A 15,100-nucleotide genomic window follows, 5' to 3' on the forward strand; every position below is an offset into this window, starting at 1 on the left:
GCTGATTTCCTTTTGATCTTCCCATGATGTCAAGCAAAGAGGCACTGAGTTTGAAGGTAGGCCTTGAAATACATCCACAGGTACACCTCCAATTGATGTCAATTAGCATATAAGAAGCTTCTAAAGCCATGACATCATTTTCTGGAATTTTCCAAGCTGTTTAAAGGCACAGTCAACTTCGTGTATGTAAACCTCTGACGAACTGGAATTGTGATACAGTGAATTATAAGTGAAATAATCTGTCTGTAAACAATTGTTGGAAAAATTACTTGTGTCATGCACGTAGCAGATGTCCTAACCGACTTGCCAAAACTATAGTTTGTTAACAAGAAATTTGTGGAGTGGTTGAAAAACTAGTTTTAATGACTCCAACCTAGGTGTATGTAAACTTCCGACTTCAACTGTATGTTGTGTAGTAAGATGTTATTAGCCCATGTGCCTCACCATAATAATTTGGTCTATTTACCCCTCTTCATTTTGCCTACCATTCTGAATGTTCTACTGTAGCCTATAACCTGTTTTAGAGAAATTAATATTGTAAGAGCTTTCATTTTCTGCTTATTTGCCCCCTTTATTTATCCTACGGTTCTGACTTGGGGTACAGGGAGAACATTGTAAGAATGGCCCATGTTCTGAATCCTGTCGCTGTACATTTCAAAAGTGCTAAACAAATAGTTATATTGACTAACGTTACTTCTGTCCTAGCACGCTCATTAATGTCTTAATTGAAATTACGGATTGCCTCTTATCCGCTTGTCCCCTTATACCATAGTTTGTACATCTCAATTGTCAGTAGAAACCACATTTGTTTAAGCAAGTCAGCCATATCAGCTATGTATTTTTCAAAGGCAGTAAATGAGACTGAATGAACAGTTTTGCTGCCAGACAAGGCTCCGCTGACAGCCAGGTGTAGCAGTGGTAAGGTGTTGGGACTGCTGTTGGGACAGCTTTATGTAGGCCATAACAGTTTGTGGGTACCGTTTGTCACCGTTAAAGTGCAATTAATGTATTGTTTAGTGTTGTGTAGTGGCTTTTCTGGCATTTTTTTTATTTTTTGCCCCACCAAGATGTACATGCTAAAATTGCCACTGGTAAGAATACATTAAGAAGTGGAGATGCTGTTCTCACGAGAAAGGATAAAGGTATTGGATCAATTTTGGACTGTGTACATGTACTCTTGCATGTGTGTGAACTAAAATATTGTTATTTGATGGCTAAATAACAAGTCATTCATTCTCTCTTCCTCCCCACCCTCATTGGTTGAACTGTTGCTATGTAGTGGAAATAGTTTTCATATCTTCACACCTATATGTAAAGAATAAGGAACTTGACCATGCCAGCTAGAGATGTGTGAAGAATACAGTAAAAAGTGCTGCCATCTAGAGATCGACCGATAATCGGTCGGGATGGTATTTTGGGGTGATATTAGCACTTTCCTATCGGCTATCGGTCCTTGACTGTCTCTCCTGTACTTTGTGCTGCAACATCTTCAAGAGTTCTATCATCCTGTTATGAAGCCATAACTTCTGGTGTGTGCGTGTCTTAGGTTTAAAAAAACATATTTTTTTATCCTTGCTTGCCATTTCATACTTTTCCACATGGTGGTGCAGTTGTTACATAAAACCGACACTGTGTCCTCAACCGAAATACAGACAGACCCCAATACAGAGGCATCTCGAGGGCTGCGTTTAGACAGGCAGCCCAATTCGGATATTTTTTTGTCAGTAATTGGTCTTTTGACCAATCAGCTCTGAAAAAGATCTGATTTGAAAAGATCTGATGTGATTGTTCAAAATACCAATTAGTGGGGGGAAAAATGATCAGAATTGGGCTGCCTGTCTAAACGCAGTCATAGACTCATAAGCAAATGGAACACTACTGCAGGTGGAATGAATGAAGGCCAAATTCACCTTATTTACTGAACTTTATCACGGTGTGGTTTTGATTTTAGCATTGTATAACACTGACTCAAATTCCTATAAATAATTTTGAATTAAATTTGGAATCAGCCAGTGACTAGACACACAATTAGACTGAGCAATATCAACTTTTAATACTAGTTAAATACAGATGATTTCACAATGTTGAAAATAGGTATAAAATAAATACTGTGTATGGCTTTAGTGAAAGGCATGTTGATGCAGCAATGTTGAGGTGACATTTTTGTGGTAACTGAAGCCCTGACTCCCTTCTAACCATTGCTATTATAATAGCATATTTAAAGCACATTCAACAACATTGGACAAATCCTGGGGCACAAAGTTATATCCACAGAAACCTCCAGTCAGGCACGCATACATTTTACATATGGGTGGTCCCAGGAATCAAACATAGAATCCTGCATTGCAAGCACCATGCTCTACCAATTGAGCCATACAGAACCACATATCATGACAGAGCCCAGACAGATAGTTTCAATAACAGCACTAAGGAAATCTTAAGTGAAGGGCCCAACTTGAGAGTCTCCTTAACAGAAGATGGTTTCTTAGTGCTGCTATTGGCATTGTCAGATTGGGCTCCATCAGCATCTTAAGTGGTCCAGTGCCTGTGTTTAATACAATAAGAGGCAATAGATCAGCTAGCAATGCAGCAGCCAGGGGAATACAGAGAGCCCACACGGAAGGGATCTGTTCTGTAACCCAAGGAAGAGTGTTCACTGAACGTGCAAAAACAACCAAACACAGCAGGACATAACCTGTTTATCGTCTAATTTTCAGTCGGTATAATGTGAACTTTCTGTCTTGTTTTGCTTATGCTGTGTAAAATAACTCCTGTCATCCCACAGGAGAGGGAATGAAGTAGTGTGTTATTAGTGATCGAGGATTTCTCTCCTTGTGCGTTTGTGTGTGTTCTGATGGTACTGTGTTATTAGTGATCTAAGGTTTCCTGCTAGCCTCCTGTAAAACATCTCTCCCAGGACATGTTAGAGTGTGTTAGAGAGACATTAGGGTCAAACAAGAAGGATGACCATTCTCCTCCTTTTGCTTGGCTTTCATTTAAGGAGTGCCTCTGGACAACACACAATCAACCCTAACCCGATCAGGACCAGGGCCTTTGCTCTTATAAGCAGAAATTAACACTTCATTCACCTTGGTCGGCAGAAATTCAACACGGCAATGCCTTGAAGATCCTCCCAGGGAGTAGAGGAGATAATAGTGTTAAAACAGCTCCAAACTGAAACACGATTAGCTTGTTGTCTGGACAATTCAGCTAGTTGATGGCAGAGAGACGTCTGGTGGATGAGATGATGTGTGGCCTGTAGCCATTGATCTAAGCGATCTCTGAGAGAGAAGCATTCCTAACTGTTGGGTCATCAGGATTCTTATAAGCAGGCTTTAGTCAATTCACAAGGTGTCATGACACTGAGTGAACATGGGGGGTGGGGGCGACCTTCACTCTCATTCACACCAGAGTATGTGAGTGGAGCGGAGTGAGGAGTGGAGCGTGCTCAATTTGAGTGCAGAGCGAGTTTCCCAAAGGCAAAAAATCTGATCTCTTAAAAGTTTTGTTCATCTTTGTTCTATTATCTATACAATAGTCCCTGTGCCCAAGGAAGCGAAGGTAGCACTCACGTCTGTAGCCACGAAGTGCTTTGAAAGGCTGGTCATGGCTCACATCAACACCATCATCCCGGAAACCCTAGACCCACTCCAATTCGCATACTGCCCTTAGAGATCCAAAGATGATGCAATCTCAATCAGACTCCACACGGCCTTTTCCCACCTGGACAAAAGGAACATCTATGTGAGAATGCTGTTCATTGACTACAGCTCAGCGTTCAACACCATAGTGCCCACGAAGCTCATCACTAAGCTAAGGACCCTGGGACTAAACACCTCCCTCTGCAACTGGATCCTGGACTTCCTGATGGGCCCCCCCAGGTGGTAAGGGTAGGCAACAACGCATCTGCCACACTGATCCTCAACATCAGGGCCCCATGGGTGTGTGCTTAGTCCCCTCCTGTACTCCCTGTTCACCCACAACTGAGTGGCCAAACACGACTCCAACACCATCATTAAGTTTGCTGACGACACAACAGTGGTAGGGCTGATCACCGACAATGATGAGACAGCCTATAAGGAGGAGGTCAGAGACCGGGAAGTGTGGTGCCAGGACAACAACCTCTCCCTCAACGTCAGCAAGACAATGGAGCTGATCGTGGACTGCCGGAAAAGGCGGGCCGAACAGGCCCCCATTAACATCGCCGGGGCTGTAGTGGAGCGGGTCAACAGTTTCAAGTTCTTTGGTGTCCAAATCACCAATGAAGTATCATGGTCATAACACACCAAGACAATCGTGAAGAGGGCACGACACCTTTTTCCCCTCAGGATTTGGCATGGGTCCCCAGATCCTAAAAAAGTTCTACAGCTGCATCATCGAGAGCATCCTGACAGGTTGTATCACCGCCTGATATGGCAACTGCTCGGCATCTGACCGTAAGGCGGTATAGAGGTTAGTGCGTATGGCCCAGTACATCATTGGCACAAAGCTTCCTACCATCCTGGACCTATATACTAGGCTGTGTCAAAGGAAGGCCCAAACAATTGTCAAAGACTCCAGTCACCGAAGTCATAGACTGTTCTCTCTGCTACCGCATGGCAAGCTGTACCGGAGCGCCAAGTCTAGGACCAAAAGGCTCCTTAACAACTTCTACCCCCAAGCCATAAGACTGCTGAACAATTAATCAAATGGCCACCCGGACTATTTACATTGACGCCCCCCCCCCCCCCCCCTTGTTTTTACACTGCTGCTACTCGCTGTTTATTATCTATGCATAGTCACCTATGCATACCTACATGTACAAAATAACTTGACTAACCTGTACCCCCGCACATTGACTCAGTACCGGTACCTCTTGTATATTGCCTCGTTATTTTTGTCTTACTTTTTATTTTACTATTTTGGCTTCAGTTTATTTAGTAAATATTTTCTTACCTCTTTCTTGAACTGCATTGTTGGTTAAGGGCTTGTAAGAAAGTATCTCACGGTAAGATCTACACCTGTTGTATTTGGAGCATTTGACAAATACAATTTGATTTGATAATTGATTTTTGCCCAATATGCCTGACATAGTACGTCTTTCAAAGAGTTTTCCCATTTTGAAAGGTTTTTAGGCAAAATAACCCTGTCTATGGAAAAAATCAATGATCGCTTATTGTATAATCTTCCGACATCCTCAGACATGGATGGACATCGAATACTGACTTGTATCAAGGGTGACCTGGCTGAAATAATACATTTTCTTTCCTTCGCCTGACCTATTTAGCGTGTATATGCTGTTTTAATACTACATGTAGGTTATTTGAAATGATGAGTGCTTGTTAGTCACCTTTTTCATATTGTTTATTAAAATACTTTTTTAATTCAAATCATATGGTTTGGTTTCAATACTTCAAAACCAAATGGTAGGTCCAGGTAGTCAAAAAATAGATGGGTGTTGGCTAAATTGAGATTTTAATTAATGGAGCTCATTTGGAGCGGCAGTTTTTTTTTCCTGAGAGTGAAGAGTGTTTTTTAGTGGAGCGGTTGGAAAGGACATGGTGCCGGGAGCAGCAAGCACCACTCGGTGAGTGATGAGCGGGATTTCAGACTGCTCAGCTCCACTCACATACTCTGCTTCACATAGACCTTGCCTCCATATTTTTTTTATTTTAGTGACCAACCCTTTTCTAATCTCGATGTGGCATGTGGCCCACTAGATAACCAATTGAAAAGAAATGAAAGTAATACTCATCACTATGCAATTAAGAGGGTCTTCACACTGACTAGACTTTTCACAAAAATACCCTCGGCTACACATTATTACTGCAAAGTAAACTTGCGAACTTCTCAAGTCTCGACCACTACCTCTGGAGATAGCGCATGCCACCAGCCCGACAGTTACCCCCCTCTAAGCAGGGCAGTGTATTATCTTGTTGAGCCAACACTGTTACAGTAAAAACAATTATTAGCGGAGCAATTTCACAGCTAAAATGTCTTCTTTTTTGTACTAGTTTTATAGAAATTTTACCAGAAATTTGAGTGTCAGTCTTGTTGTGAAGGGTCATGGCAGCCCGCCAAGCTGGTTAAGAGCATTGGGCCAGTAAACAAAAGGTTGCTGGTTTGAATCCCCAAGCTGGCAAGGTAGAAAAATCTGCCGTTCTGCCCTTGAGCAAGGCAGTTAACCCCCAACAACAACTGCTCCCTGGGTGCCGATGACGTGGACGTTGATTAAGGCAGCCCCCCGCACCTCTCTGATGCAAAGGGGTTGGGTTAAATGCGCAAGACACATTTTCATTGAATTAATTCCGTTGTGCAATTGACTAGGCATCCCTTTTCCCTTCACACCTGTTCCCACTCCCTTAATCACCTCTCTTGCCTTTTTCACACCTCTGTTTCCCCATATAAGCAGCATGCTTCTCTCTGAGCACTAGTTCACTACTTTGTCATGTCTGCACCTTTATGTTGATGTGTTCCTAATGTTTTCCCTTTTGTATCTCCCTTCCAGACCACCACATCTTTCATATCACACCTAGAGGCCTTACAAGCCCAACTCCAAACCTCCATATTCAACTCCATCCAAACCCTCGCCCCATGTGCCTCTGTATTGTATAATACAGTGCCTTGCAAAAGTATTCATCCCAATTGGAATTTTTCCTATTTTGTTGCACTACAACCTGTAATTTAAATTGATTTTTATTTGGATTTTATGTAATGGATATACATAAAATAGTCCAAATTGGCGAAGTGAAACAAAAAAAAATTACTTATTTAAAAAAAAATCTAAAAAAAAACAAACTGAAAAGTGGTGCGAGCATATGTATTCACCCCTTTTGCTAAGAAGCCCCTAAATAAGATCTGGTGCAACCAATTACCTTCAGAAGACACATAATTAGTTAAATAAAGTCCACCTGTGTGCAATCAAGTGTCACATGATCTGTCAAATGATCTCAGTATATATACACCTGTTCTGAAAGGCCCCAGTCTGCAACACCACTAAGCAAGGGGCACCATGAAGACCAAGGAGATCTCCAAACAGGTCAGGGACAAAGTTGTGGAGAAGTACAGATTGGGATTGGGTTATAAAAACATCTGAAACTTTGAACATCCCACAGATCACCATTAAATCCATTATTAAAAAGTGGAACGAATATAGCATCACAACAAACCTGCCAAGAGAGGGCTGCCCACCAAAACTCACAGACCAGGCAAGGAGGGCATTCATCAGAGAGGCAACAAAGAGACCAAAGATAACCCTGAAGGAGCTGCAAAGGTCCACAGCAGAGATTGGCGTATATGTCCATAGGACCACTTTAAGCCGTACACTCCACAGAGCTGGGCTTTAGGGAAGAGTGGCCAGAAAAAAGCCATTGCTTAAAGAAAAAACAAGAAAAGACGTGGGAGACTCCTCAAGCATATGGAAGAAGGTACTCTGGTCAGATGAGACTAAAATTGAGCTTTTTGGCCATCAAGGAAAACAATATATGTCTGGTGCAAACCCAACACCTTCCAACACCCCAAGAACACAATCCCCACAGTGAAGCATGGTGGGGGCAGCATCATGCTGTGGGGATGTTTTTCATCGGCAGGGACTGGGAAACTGGTCAGAATTGAAGGAATGATGGATGGCGCTAAATACAGGGAAATTCTTGAGGGAAACCTGTTTCAGTCTTCCAGAGATTTGTGACTGGGACGGAGGTTCGCCTTCCAGCAGGACAATGACCCTAAGCATACTGCTAAAGCAACACTTGAGTGGTTAAAGGGAAACATTTAAATGTCTTGGAATGGCCTAGTCAAAGCCCAGACCTCAATCCAATTGAGAATCTGTGGTATGACTTTGATTGCTGTATACCAGCGAAACCCATCCAACTTGAAGGAGCTGGAGCAGTTTTGCCTTGAAGAATGGGCAAAAATTCCAGTGGCTAGATGTGCCAAGCTTATAGAGACATACCCCAATATACTTGCAGCTGTAATTGCTGCAAAAGGTGGCTCTACAAAGTATTGACTTTGGGAGGGTGAATAGTTATGCACGCTCAAGTTCAGTTTTTTTGTTTTATTTCTTGTTTGTTTCACAAGAAAACATATATTCAAATTAGTAGGCATTTTGTGTAAATTAAATGATACCAACCCCCCCAAAATCTATTTTAATTCCAGGTTGTAAGGCAACAAAATAGGAAAAATGCCAAGGGGATTTAATGCCACTGGCATTAAACAGTAGTGCCACTGGCATTTGAACATGGCTAAAAGATTACATTAGCTCTGTTGGAATCACTTTTATAGATCATTTTGACACCTTTTGGTAACAGAAGATGCTCTACAGGAATGACAGAGTCCATCCAAATCATCTTGGCTAATGGACTCTGCCCACACATTTGAAGTCTGCGTTGAGTCAATGACTTATCAATGACCCAAGCCCAGCTCAGTTAATCCTTACCATTGTGTGGCTGAGTTGTCATAATGCTGCAGAAAATGTACATTATCCTTGGAGCGTTGGCAGACACAATGTAAGTAACCTTGTTTATGTTCCTCTAACTGCCCTGAATACCTCTGTTGATCCTACAGATATTCTATGCAGTAATCATGTGCCTATGAACCAGAGTTATAATGTTAGCACTGAGGTGGTGTGCACTAGTAGGAAGTTCACTGTGTGCAGCTCACCCTGCACTATCAGCTCAAAAATAAATAACATGAGCATGTCTACTTCTGATAAGCTTCCATGTAATCCAATAAAAACAATCAAGCATTCCAGAAAAGTGCAAAGAATAGCCCACATTTAACATATGTAGCCTATGAAACAAGGTTCATGAAATGAATAACTTGGTAGTAACAGATGACATTCATATTCTGACTATCTCTGAAACTCACTTAGATAATACCTTTGATGATACAGTGGTATCAATACATGGTTATAACCAGAAAAGACAGACATGTCAATGGGGCGGTGTTGCGGTCTATATTCAGAACCACATTCCAGTATTGCTTAGAAAGGATGTCATGTTAAATACTGTCATGTTAAATACTCTTGAAGTAATATGGCTACAGGTTAATCTGCCTCAACTAAAGCCTATTCTTGTGGGAAGCTGCTATAATCCACCAAGTGCTAACAGTCAGTATTTTGATAATATGTGTGAAATGCTTGATAATGTATGAGATATCAACAGAGAGGAATATTTTCTGGGTTATTTAAATATTCAAACTCTAACCAGTGCCTGCAACCTGGTTCAGGTTATCAGTCAACCTACAGTACCAAGGTAGTTATAAACAGCACAGGAATGAAGGCAGTTACTTCCACGGCAGTTACAGTCAATGAACGAATCACTGATCAAAGTCTTGATGTGATTGGCCTGACTGAAACATGGCTTAAGCTGATGAATTCACTGTGTTAAATGAGGCATCACCTCCTGGTTACACTAGTGACCATATTCCCCGCGCATCCCACAAAGGGGGAGGTGTTGCTAACATTCACGATAGCAAATTTCAATTTACAAACAAAAAATGACGTTTTTGCTTTTTGAGCTTCTAGTCATGAAATCTATGCAGCCTAGTCAATCACTTTTTATAGCTACTGTTTACAGTCCTCCTGGGCCATATACAGCGTTTCTAACTGAGTTCCCTGAATTCCTATCAGACCTTGTAGTCATGGCAGATAATATTCAAATTTTTGGTGACTTTAATATTCACATGGAAAAGTCCACAGACCCACTCCAAAAGGTTTTCAGAGCCATCATCAACTCAGTGGGTTTTGTCCAACATGTCTCCGGACCTACTCACTACCACAGTCATACTCTGGACCTAGTTTTGTCCTGTGGAATAAATGTTGTGGATCTTAATGTTTTTCCTCATAATCCTGGACTATCGGCCCACCATTTTATTACGTTTGCAATCGCAACAAATAATCTGCTCAGACCCCAACCAAGGATCATCAAAAGACGTGCTATAAATTCTCAGACAACCCAAACATTCCTTGATGGCCTTCCAGACTCCCTCCACCTACCCAAGGACATCAGAGTACAACAATCAGTCAACCACCTAACTAAGGAACTCAATTTCACCTTGCGCAATACCCTAGATTCAGTCGCACACCTAAAAACATTTGTCATAAGAAACTAGCTCCCTTGTATAGAGAAAATACCCGTGCTCTGAAGCAAGCTTCCAGAAAATTGGAATGGAAATGGCGCTACACCAAACTGGAAGTCTTCCGACTAGCTTGGAAAGACAGTACTGTGTAGTATCGAAGAGCCCTCACTGCTGCTCGATCATCCTTTTTTTCCAACTTAATTGAGGAAAATAAGAACAATCCTACATTTATTTTTGATACTGTCACAAAGCTAACTAAAAAGCAGCATTCCAAAAGAGACGATGGCTTTCACTTCAGGAGTGATAAATTCATTAACTTCTTTGAGGAAAAGATCATGATCATTAGAAAGCAAATTACGGACTCCTCTTTAAATCTGCGCATTTCTCCAAAGCTGAGTTGTCCTGAGTCTGCACAACTCTGCCAGGACCTAGGATCAAGGGAGACACTCAAGTGTTTTAGTACTATATCTCTTGACAGAATGATGAAAATAATCATGGCCTCTAAACCTTCAAGCTGCATACTGGACCCGATTCCAATTAAACTACTGAAAGAGCTGCTTCCTGTGCTTGGCCCTCCTATGTTGAACATACTAAACGGCTCTCTATCCACCAGATGTGTAACAAACTCACTAAACGTGGCAGTAATAAAGCCTCTCTTGAAAAAGCCAAACCTTAACCCGGAAAATATACAAAACTATGGGCCTATATCAAATCTCCCATTCCGCTCATTCCACTCCCATTCTGCTTAATCATCCTATTTCTTTCCAACTTAATTGAGGAAAATAAGAACAATCCAAAATGTATTTTTGATACTGTTGCAAAGCTAACCAAAAAGCAGCATTCCCCAAGAATCGGCCGAAGTTGATGCCACTCCTTGTTCGGGTGGTGTTCGGCGGTCGACGTCATCGGTCTTCTAGCCATTTCGATCCATTTTCCATTTGGTTTGTCTCGTTTTCCCACACACCTGGTTTTCATTTTCCAATTACTGTTAATGTATTTAACCGTCTGTTTCCCCATGTCTTTGTGTGTGATTCTTATTTGTTCAGGACGGTATATTCCGGCTGGTTTGTACCGGGTGCTTTTTATCACCCATGCTTTGTGGCAACCGTTCTTTTTGCACTTCGTAAATTGTTTACTTTGTGCTGTCGAGTAAAGTGTGTTGTTTCACTCATCTTGACTTTATACACCAGCTAAACACACCAACCTGACAGAGTCTGCACAACTCTGCCAGGACCTAGGATCAAGGGAGACACTCAAGTTTGTTATAATACTATATCTCTTGACAAATTGATGAAAATAATCATGGCCTCTAAACCTTTAATCTGCATACTGGACCTTATTCCAACTAAACTACTGAAAGAGCTGCTTCCTGTGCTTGGCCCTCCTATGTTGAACATAATAAATGGCTCTCTATATATCGAATTTCCCATTCCTCTCAATTTTTGGGGGAAAAAGCTGTTGTGCAGCAACTCACTGCCTTCCTGAAGATGAACAATGTATACGAAACGCTTCAGTCTGGTTTTAGACCCCATCGTAGCACTGAGACTGCCCTTGTGAAGGTGGTAAATTACCTTTTAATGGCATCAGACCGAGGATCTGCATCTGTCCTCATGCTCCTAGACCTTCGTGCTGCTTTTGATACCATCGATCACCACATTCTTTTGGAGAGATTGGAAACCCAAAAGTTATGGCCTCGTTTAGATCTTATCTGTCGGAAAGATATCAGTTTGTCTTTGTGGAGGGTTTGTCCTCTGACAAATCAACTGTAAATTTCATTCTTCCTCAAGGCTCCGTTTTATGACCACTTTTGTTTTGTCTATATATTTTACCTCTTGGTGATGTCATTCGGAAACATAATGTTAACTTTCACTGCTATTTGGATGACACACAGCTGTACATTTCGATGAAACATGGTGAAGCCCCAAAATTGCCCTACCTGGAAACCTTTGTTTCAGGCATAAGGAAGTGGATGGCGGCAAATGTTCTACTTTTAAACTCGGACAAAACAGAGATGCTAGTTCTAGGTCCCAAGAAACAAAGAGATCTTCTGTTGAATCTGAGAATTCATCTTGATGGTTGTACAGTCCTCTCAAATAAAACTGTGAAGGACCTTAGCGTTACTCTGGACCCTGCTCTCTCTTTTGACGAACATATCAAGACTGTTTCAAGGACAGATTTTTTCCATCTATGTAACATTGCAAAAATCAGAAACTTTCTGTCCAAAAATGATGCAAAAAAATGTATCATTGCTTTTGTCACTTCTAGGTTAGACTACTGCAACGCTCTACTTTCTGGCTACCTGGATAAAGCAAAAAATGAACTTCAGTTAGTGCTAAACGGCTGCTAGAATCTTGACTAGAACCAAAAAATGTAATCATATTACTCCAGTGCTAGCCTCTACACTGGCTTCCTGTTAAGGCAAGGGCTGATTTCAAGGTTTTACTGCTAACCTACACAGCATTACATGGCCTTGCTCCTACCTATCTTTACGATTTGGTCTTGCTGTACATACCTACACGTACGCTACAGTCACAAGACGCAGGCCTCCTTACTGTCTCTAGAATTTCTAAGCAAACAGCAGGAGGCAGGGCTTTCTCCTATAGAGCTAAATTTTTTACAGAATGGTCTGCCTATCCATGTGAGAGACGCAGACTCTGTCTCAACCTTTTAAGTCTTTATTGAAGACTCATCTCTTCAGTAGGTCCTATGATTGAGTGTAGTCTGGCCCAGGAGTGTGAAGGTGAACGGAAAGGCACTGGAGCAATGAACCACCCTTGCTGTCTCTGCCTGGCCGGTTCCCCTCTCTCCACTGGGATTCTCTGCCTCAAACCCTATTACAGGGGCTGAGTCACTGGCTTACTGGTGCTCTTCCATGCCATCCCTAGGAGGGGTGCGTCACTTGAGTGGGTTGAGTGACTGACGTGATCTTCTTGTCCAGGTTGGCGCCCCCCTTTGGGTTGTGCCGTGGGGGAGATCTTCGTGGGCTATACTCAGCCTTGTCTCAGGATGGTAAGTTGGTGGTTGGAGATATCCCTCTAGTGGTGTGGGGGCTGTGCTTTGGCAAAGTGGGTGGGGTTATATCCTGCCTGTTTGGCCCTGTCCGGGGGTATTGTTGAACGGGGGCCACAGTGTCTTCCGACTCCTCCTGTCTCAGCCTCCAGTATTTATGCTGCAATAGTTAATGTGTCGGGGGCTAGGGTCAGTCTGTTTATATCTGGAGTATTTCTCCTGTCTTATCAATTGTCCTGTGTGAATTTAAGTATACTCTCTCTCTCTCTCGCGCTCTCTCGCACTCACTCGCACTCTCTCGCGCTCTCTCTCACTCTCTCTCTCGGAGGACCTAAGCCCTAGGACCATGCCTCAGGACTACCTGGCCTGATGACTCCTTGCTGTCCCCAGTTCACCTGGTCGTGCTGCCGTGTGTAATGAGGAGGCCTCAGGGCACACACTTAATGTGTTATGAAATCTGTTGTGAATGTTTTGTAATGTTTTAAAAATTGTACAGCTGCCATCATTTTGCTGGACCCCAGGAAGAGTAGCTGCTACCTTGGCAGCATCTAATGGGGATCCATAATAAATACAAATAGGGAAGGACATTCAACAAGCATGGCACTTACACAAATTACTGATGATTGGCTGAGAGAAATTGATGAGAAAACGTTTGTTGGAGCTGTTTTGTTAAACTTCAGTGCGGCTTTTGACCGAGCTGCAGTTTCAGAATGGGTGGCAAGGAATAAATTAGTCGTAAATATTTCAAACACTAAAAGCATTGTATTTGGGACAAATCATTCACTAAACCCTAAACCTCAACTAAATCTTGTATTGAATAATGTGGAAATTGAGCAAGTTGATGTGACTAAACTGCTTGGAGTAACCCTGGACTGTAAATTGTCACGGTCAAAACATGTAGATACAACAGTAGCTAAGATGGGGAGAAGTCTGTCCATAATAAAGCACTGCTCTGCCTTCTTAACAACACTATCAACAAAGCAGGTCCTACAGGCCCTAGTTTTCTCACACCTGGACTACTGTTCAGTTGTGTGGTCAGGTGCCACAAAGAGGGACTTAGGAAAATTACAATTGTCTCAGAACAGGGCAGCACGGCTGGCCCTTAAATGTACACAGAGAGCTAACATGAATAATATGCATGTCAATCTCTCATGCCTCAAGGTAGAGGAGAGATTGACTTCATCACTACTTGTTTTTGTATGAAGTGTTGACATGCTGAATGCACAGAGCTGTGTTTAAACTGCAATCACACAGCTCGGACACACATGCATACCCCACAAGACACCACCAGAGGTCTCTTCACATCCCCAAGTCCAGAACAGACTATGGGAGGCACACAGTACTACATAGAGCCCTGACTACATGGAACTCTATTCCACATCAGGTAACTGATGCAAGCAGTAGAATCAGATAAAAAAAACAGATAAAAATACACCTTATGAAACAGCGGGGACTGTAAAGGGACACACGCATAGGTACAGACACAGGCATACGCATACACGCTAGCACACGCCCTCTACACACGTACTGTACATTGTAATATTGTTGTATGGTGGTATCATACATATTGTATTGTAGATATGTAGTGGTGTAATAATGTTATGATGTACTGTTTTATCTTTTGTTTTATGTGTGATGTAAGTGCATTAATGTGTTTGGACCCCAGGAAGAGTATCTGCTGCTTTGGCAGCAGCTAATGGGGATCCCTAATAAATACCAATACATAATCCTCATTGCATTCTGACCAATGTGCCATGATGGCAGCAAAGTCCTGAACCTAACATAGCTATTGTCCTTTCAAGCCTATTACATTCTGAAATTGCCAGCGTAAATTTAAATCTCAACTATAGTTTTTTTTGCTTGACTGCACTGACATCAGCGAATTATCAACGTTTTCAGTCTCAATTAGCTGTTTACCTCATAATGACTTCTATGATATTGATCAAATTAATCCTGGTTTGTTCTAATAACTTTAATTTGCTAGTGTAGGCCTAAATGCTCCTTTCTGGCAATGGTTCAGCTAAACGCCAGCATA

The sequence above is a fragment of the Salmo salar genome, chromosome 01 (genome assembly GCF_965601325.2).
Source record: "Salmo salar chromosome 01, fSalSal1, whole genome shotgun sequence".
Lineage (NCBI taxonomy): Eukaryota > Metazoa > Chordata > Actinopteri > Salmoniformes > Salmonidae > Salmo > Salmo salar.